Source organism: Equus caballus, chromosome 20, assembly GCF_041296265.1.
Source record: "Equus caballus isolate H_3958 breed thoroughbred chromosome 20, TB-T2T, whole genome shotgun sequence".
Taxonomy (NCBI): Eukaryota; Metazoa; Chordata; class Mammalia; order Perissodactyla; family Equidae; genus Equus; species Equus caballus.
Window position 1 is genome coordinate 26,815,145 of NC_091703.1, and position 8,325 is coordinate 26,823,469.

The 8,325-nt window shown below is 42.4% G+C and overlaps 1 pseudogene; it reads left to right on the top strand.

The window, feature by feature from the left end:
• Positions 1–3,778, top strand: LOC138919376 (butyrophilin subfamily 2 member A2-like; annotated as a pseudogene).
• Positions 3,779–8,325: the final 4,547 nt, after the last annotated feature.

Genomic DNA, 8,325 nt, shown 5'->3' on the forward strand with positions numbered 1-8,325 from the left:
ATGGCTTTAAGGTATGACCTCACTCCTGGAGTCTGTGTATTACACTTTAAAAGAAATGTTTGAAGACTGAAAAAGCCTTGAAGACTCACAGAAATGACGTTTCAGTCCATCAGACCAGTGGAAGTGTGGTTTGGGGACAGTGTGATCTTCCCAGGGGCCTCAGATCATAGCTGTGTGAGACCCCATGTTTGTTACTAAGAAGGGCAACCTTGTATCTGATTAATACAAAGTGTCTTGAAGGAGGGTTTCTCAACCCTGGTGTCCTGACTGTTCGCAGCAACAGTGCACAGCTGACAGTGTGGGTGTGTGTGACAGGAACCCTCCACTCTTTCCCTGTAAACGTGATTCTGGCCCGGCCTGCCTCGCACTGAAGTTGGTTGTCGTAGGATTGTTTCTTTGTTTATTTATTGTTTTCTGTTTGGTTAACAGGCTGGCTGGTTTTTTCTTTAAGTCTGTTGTCTCATGCTTGCCCTCATTAAACCCCATGGAACATTTTGTAGAATTTCATTCAAACTTGCCTCATCATTCTGAGTCTTATCCCACTTCCAGGATTCTGTGTGAGATTTTCAATATGCAGCTAGATTTTTTTTTCCTTTTGGCAAAAATCAAGTAGAGCAGGAACACTAAGAGATGAATGATTGCTTTAAACTTGCCTTTGGTATAATTTGTTTGATGGGCTTAACAAAGGAATTCCTTAAAAGCACTTTGGATGATGGCTGGACACATGGCTAAAGGGGCAGAGTCTCCCAGGACCGTGCACTCACAGCTCTCTCACACCCAGTGTCTCTTTTACTGAAGATTCTCTTATAGACAGAAAAAGTCAGGAAGAGTCTGGATTCTTAGGATTTTTGATGATGCTCTACTAACACTGAGGAGGTGATATTGTTATCTAGATGACCCCAGGAGCGCCTAGATCTTTCTACTTGGTGGATGTTGTGGAGGGACTATAAGAAAATCACAAAGTTGGCTGAACCCCTGGGAGGTAAATATCTCTGAATTGGGGTGAGGGTGGCTTTCACGCTAGCTTTGTCCATTCTCCTAAAAACCAACAGGTCCTTATGATTATCAGATAATTGTGGTGATGTGAAGCCATAAACCAGGAGAGAAGGCAGAGTGTCTTGAGGTCAAAAAGTTTCCTAACATTCTGCTAGCCTGGCGGCTTCTGTCCTTATCATGTTAACCTAGAGCTTCAGGAAGCCAAGCCTACTGAGAAGTCCTCCCAGAGCCTAAAGTAGAATCCTGAACCTGCCTGTTTCAGGTCAGAGTGGACACACTCACACAGAAGTGAGAACATTAAAATCCTAGCTGAATGAATGAATCAATAAACATTTAACAGGAGGCAGATGCCTGGTACTGTGATGGGGTCTGGAACTGGAGCAGAAAGAAAAGTGAAATGTAATCCTTTCTTCTTAGAGATGTCACCATTTATTTGGCATATTGGTCTCCTGGTGTTCTCCAATGTCAAGGTTTTCTTCCTTCCTTTCCTCCTTCCTATCTTCTTCTTACGTGCTGGTGAGCACTTCTGACATTCCCTCGGTTCCTGAGCTTCCTCCCAACCAGCCAGCCAACAGGACACATTAGAGGAGATGAACAAGGCGGCCTAAGGCTAGCTTGGGGGCAGTAGGGAGCTGAGGTCAGTTCGCTGTCGGTATCAGACGCAAACCTGGATCACAGGGCTTCTGTCAAGGAATCCTTGCAGCTCTCAATCAGCTCTATGGTTTACTTTGTTTTCTAGGATAATTTAATCCATGATCACAGAGGTCTTCCATACATAGTGGACCTCCACAAAGGTTACATTGTAGTAATTGTTGTTCTGTGGAACCTGGATTAATTTGAAAGAAGACAATACTGGCTTAGTCATTTATAACCAGGTTGATGGCACAGAGTGCACAGTTGAAGAACCATGTGTGGGAAAGGCAATATGCTTCCCCAAGCCTGAGTCAGGAGTTCACAGACAGGTGCCAAAAATGCCTTCCTGCTCCAAGAGAACACTGATGCTCTGTGCACAGCCTGTAAGGGGAGGGGAGGTGGGCAAGTGGGAGACCAGGGAATCCACTTGCCTGGTGCTAATGAGCACTTTGCATTTTATAATTTGTCACCTTCTGCTCAAAAACACCAAAGAATGCAGGGTTTACCAGATACCATGGCACTGGGACCTTTCCTCCGTCCTCTTTTGAATTTCAAAATTGTCACAGTCAGACATATCAACTTGGGGAAAGGTGAAAGTCATTTTAACATAACGGAAATGTAAATTGACTAAGTAATAATAACTGCAGATGGGAGAGTCTGCAGAATGTCAGAGTCTGGAGCATTTCCTATGTCCAGAGAGATCATAGCTGCAGACTCAGACCCAGGTTGTTAAAGCAAAACTGGGTGGAAATACTTCCCCCTCCATTTTGCCATGCACACCTCTCAGGCAGCAGGTTGACTTTTGGGGAAATTATTCTCCCTTTTTACCCTTCGAAGGATGCCCTTGTTAGTCATTTAAATCAGCTGTCATCTGGTTAAACTGGTAGGATACAGAGGATCATTGAAGGGAAACTTTACTGCTCAGGAGCCTGTGTAGGGATAAATTGGCCTTAATTGCTTCACAGGGAGAGGAATAGGACCTCTTTGCTAGTTTAAGCCAAGTGGCAAAGTTTCTAACTCAATAGAGTCCCAGAGATCATATGTCTAAAATAGAAAAAGGGTCAGATCTGAGAATGTTAAGAGAAATTGGGAGCCATTAATTCTACCACATTTGCTAAACTTTCTAGATTTCCTAGAGCCCCAATTATCCTCTAGCTGAGGCAATGCTCCTGTCACTCAAGAGACAGAGGTACAGCCTCAGTCATTCTCAGACTGGGAGCTACCTGGGACCTGGGATCAAGGGGCCTTCATGGAAAAAGCTGCCACATGGGGGATCTCCTATCTGCTTTCTGGGACCCCTCTGAGGACAAGGAATCATACAATCTCTTGAGCCCCCAGGCCTAAACCTGAGTCTTCCTCTGCATTTGATGTGGTTCTGGGCCCAGATATCATTCATCCTGAGCTCTTCCTTTCAGAGGACTGGAGAAGTTTGAAATGCGGCACCTCCAGGCAAAGCCTGCTTGACAACCTAGAGAGTTCGACTGTCAGCCTTGTGTCCTGGGCCTGGAAAGCTTCACCTCAGGGAGATATTACTGGGAAGTGGAGGCCAAAAATGTGATGGTGTGGCCTGTGGGGGTTTGTAGAGACAGCGTTGAGAGCAATTGAGATACCCCATTCATTTCTCAGTATGGCTTCTGGACCTTAGAGATGGTTGGAAATGAGTCCTGGTCCCTGTCCTCTCTGAGAAGATTCTTCTTCTGACAGAATGCCTTCACCGGTGGGTCTTGGTTGACTACAGATCTGGACATGTCTCCTCCTATGACATGAGGGACAGATCGCCCATCTATACATATCCTCGTTTGCCCTTCTCTGGAACCCTAAGAACCTTCTTCAGGCTGAGGTCCGTTGACAGCCTCCTCTTCACCTGCCAAGCATTCTCAGGGGCCCAGGAGATCGTTTACAAGGCAGGGACCCACCACAGCCATCAGGAACAATTTCTTAGTCTCAGAGCCAAGTACAGAAGCCCTGGCCATCTCTACTATCACAGACAGCATCCCATGCTGTTGAATGAGCCCTCCTTCCCTCTGGTCATATAAGAGAACCTCCCCAAAGGATCCTTTGACACCTCTTCAGGCCCCAGCCCCATCTCTCCCTCATTAGGCTGTTGCTTTAGTAACTCATTTGCTTGTAACCATGGGGCTGGGTCCAGTCTCGGGAAACTTGTGCTGCCACATTGCTCCAAATCAAGAAGGAAGTGTGCAAAAGTGACAAGCAGAAAACCTGCTACTTTTACATCAGAGCTACATATTCAGCCTGATACTTGAATTGACATCAAATACTGTGAACTCTAGATGAGGGCAACAGCATGCACTAGGATGTAAGACAGCAGAGGGAAACCACAAAAGGAGGTCAGACATAGAGGAAACAGGACCCGAGAGGTGGGATGGGGCCAAGCCTGTTGGCGTGGTTAAGCCCCATTTTTATAGTTAAGGGGTCCTAGGGCTGATGGTACATTTTCAACATACCTTCAAGATTTCCAGACCACACATTAAAGCTCCCCAGACCTACAGCTGGGATGAAGAAAGATGAAGGATGAGGACACATCTGGATCTGCTATGGTTCAGGTGTCCTTACAATAAACAAGCAGTCAGTACTCAGTTATTGAGTATGGCCTAAGGTTTAAGGTCTCAGCTGAGCAGGTGGATACTGGACCAGGTGGATCACAAGGCTCAGGTTCAGTGAGGAGAGCAACAGTTTCCAGCTTTTTTATCTCAGCCTACCTTTAGACATTTAAACATTGTTGAAGACCTCAAAGAGCTTTTGCTCATTTGGGTTATACCTGTCAATATTTATGGCATTACAGATCAAAACTGAGAAATTAAAAAAAACATATTTATTAATTTATATTTAAATAGAAATAATAAACCAATTATGGGTTAATAAAAACACATTTTATGAAAAACAACTATTGTTTCCAAAGCAAAGTAAAGTTTATTGAGAAGTGTGTGATTCTTTAATGTAAAAATCCAATATCTGGCTTACCTGAGGATGGCTAGATCCTCATATCTGGCTCTGTATTCAGTGTTGGGTGTCACAGGTCATGCAGGCTGTAGAAAACCTCCCTGTCACTAGTGGGAGAATGAGAGCAAACACGAAAAATAATATCTTATTGTTATTCTTACTATTATGGATATAGTATTCACCTTGAGGACGCCTAGAAAGTGTAACATAGCCCCCCAGAAATCTACAAAACATATTTTGAGAGCCAGGATGGAGGATCCTAGAACTAAGTCAGGCATCTAAAATGATAACTTAAAGGGTGGTGTACTGGACTTGACATAATTTGGTACCCAATTGTAAAACTGGGATGAAAAATAAGGTATTTAAAGTGTTCAAAATTTTATTACTGCAGTTACAAATGGACACATTCTGGAAAGAATCAGGGACATTGAAATTGCTGATTTGACAAGATGGACGACTGGGTTATTACTTGTATGTGTCTGTGTTGTTTTCATTTTTGGTATGTTGTTGTAATATTATTTGCACAGTTTTAACTAAAAGCACCACACTGTGAGTTGGGAAACAAGTCCTGCTCATAACTGGCTCTGTTCATCTTAAGCAGGTTACAGCTTCTGAGTGTTTCAGGATTCTGTACAATAAGGCTTTGAGTGGGTTTGCATATCTTTTATTATAGTTTACAGAACACTTTCACTTATGCTGTATCTTTGCATTCTCACAGCAAATATACTTATCCTTTCACAGTGATATACTGATGTCTATTACAGTCATAAAGGATATTCTTTTTGTTTAAGAGAAATAGAGTTTTCAATCATGCTTTTTGGATAAATCATGCCTCATCTTAAAGATGCCTTTCAAATATTCCAAAAATCAAATGTTTTAAGTATTTATTGAAACTAGACATGAACCCAATCCTGTGCTAGCCACTATGGGGGCATTAAAATAGTGTAAAACTTGACCCCTACCTTCCTTTACTCAGTCTTGTATTCATATCTTTACTTATTCATTCACTCTCAACAAATTTAGCACCTTTAATGTGTCAACCATGTGCAATATGTGTTGTCATGAGGGAAATAAGAAGGGTGATGTTATGGAGACAAGTGGGGAAGGGGGGACTACTTCCAATGGCAAAGTTACGGAGGGCTTCCTGGAGGAAGTGATGGATTTTCTGAGACATGAGGGCTAAGAAAGAACCAGCCCTGTGAGAGCTGGGGGAAGAGGTGCTGAGCAGGGGGAACAGTGAGCGCAGAAGCACCAAAGCAGAAATTTGAAGGGACATGAAGAGTGCCCTGCAGTCAGAGCAAAGACTGAGAATGGGACAGGCAGGAGACTTCAGCAGAAAGCAGGCCATCTGGGGCCTCCCATGCTTCTCCAGGATGCTTTCTTCCTTTGTGGAGACTGCCTTCCCAGGTTATAGTCCTCAGCCTGGTTAAAGTAAAATTTACCTTGTCTCTCCTACCTATAGAATGTCTATTGGTTATTTGCATCAACAGGGGCAAGAGTAGAAGAAGGAAGATCGCTTCAGAAACTATTTCAGATGTTCAGGTGAAAATGCAGGTTTGGACTTCTGGTGATGTTAATGGAGGTGGAGCGAAGTGGATAGATTTGGAAGTATGTGATTATATGATTACCTATTCTATATACCTTATTCAGATTTTGTGAGTTGTTCCAATAATATCCTTCATATCAAAACAGTATCCAAGGTCATGCATAGCTGTCAGCTATCTTTTCTCTTTAGTCATCTTTCATCTGGAAGAACTCCTAAGTCTTTCTTTATATTCCACCTTGACATTTTTGAAGGATACAGGCCACAAATTTTATTGACCGTCCCTCAAGTTGGGTTTATCTGATGTTGCCTCACGATTACATTCAGATTATTCATTTTTGGCAGGAATTCCTCAGAAATGATGATCTTCTCAGTGCATGGTATAAAGAGATATGTGCTGTCAATGAGTCCCACTCCTGGCCATTATGACTTTGATTACTTGGTTAAGATGGTGTCTACCGCACTTCACCACAATGTTACTGTTTTACTCTGTGCAATTAGTAAGTTTCTTATCTGGAGACATTTTGAAGCCGTGTAAGTATCCTGTTAGTCCTCAAATTTTCACACGTGAGTTTTGACATCCCTGGTAGACAGGCTAATAGTCCCACTAAAAAGTCAACATCCTAACCCCTTAAACCTATGAATATGTTACCTTACATGGCAAAAGGACTTTGTAGATGTGATCTAGCTAAGGATCTTGAGATGGAGACGTTATCCTGTATTATCCAGATAGACCAAGTGAAATCACGAGGTGCTTTACAAGTGAGAAGCAGGAGGGTCAGAGTCAGAGAAGGAGACATAACAACAAAAGCAGAGGTCAGAGGTAAAAAGATGTGAAGATGCTATGCTACTGGCCTTGAAGTTAGAGAAATGTGTTAGAAGCCAATGGATGCAGGTAGCCTCTAGAAGCTGGTGACTGGGTTCAGGACAAGTTACTCCAAAATATGGCTCCTTGACATATTGAATATCTTAAGCTGAAGGAATTTGAGGAAAGTGCTGAGGCAAAAATGTCACTTTGACCTCGCTCCTCTCATCTTTTTTACCTGAAAGCAGAAGATAAATCTCCCATATGAAAGTTACCCTCCCTGTACCAAGAGAAAGGAGGACATCCTTATCACCAGAAACAGGGAATTTAGGGTCCAGAAGGCTGTATAAATAAAACTTGTTACTTCTTCACCATTTACTACCCATAGCAAAAACCATTCTGTCTTGTCAATTCTTCACAAATTCTTTGTTTCTTTGCCTAAAAGGTATAAAAGCTGCCTTCTCTGGTCACTTCTTCAGGTCTTCTTTCTCTTCTGAAAATTCCCATGTACATGTTAAAATTGAATAACATTTGTATACTTTTCTCCTGTTAATCTGTTTTATGTCAGTTTAATTGTTAGGGCTACTTGGAGACCCAAAGAGAATAGAGGAGAATTTTTCCTCCCCCCCCCCCCCCCCGCATGTGTCATTACTTTATTCTGGTGAGCAATTTTTAAATGAATTTCTGTGACTTTTACAAAGTAGTTTATAAAACACTTTCATTCACTCTTATTGAGCTCTCACAAAAAACGTTGTAAATGGAGATTATTAAACCCATTTTTCAGTTGGTAAAACTGAGGCCTAGGAAGTGTAATTTTTTCCCTCTAAGAACTTTCAGAGAAAAGAGCGAAGAAACAGATATTCCTTTCCTAACTCCTACTCATCTATGTCAAGTAGCTATCATATCATATCATAGTAAACCACCCCAAAATTCAGTGACTTTAAAGAGTAACCCTGTATTATTACCACACTTCTGAAAGTTGGCATGGTTTGACTAATCCAGACTGAGATCAGTGAGGCTCTTCTACTTCTCACTGAAGGTTTATGGGTCAGCTGGACACTTCTGCATCATGAATGTATCATCCTCCTGGGCAATCCAGGGCATCTTCTACACATGGTGATGGCAGAGGCAGAGGAGGATCAGAATGACACTCATGAGGTATTTCCAGATCTAGACTTGGAATTGGCACATGCTCACTGCCACGCATATGCTATTGACCAAGACAAGTCATATAGTCAAGCCCAAATTCAAAGGGTAGAGACATATGCCCCACCCATGTGGAGGTCATAGCAAACATGTGAATTCAAGGATGGCCCATACTTCATCAGTCACTATCTGCCTCTAGGCTACAATTATATCCTTCACACATAAAAAATATTCATATATT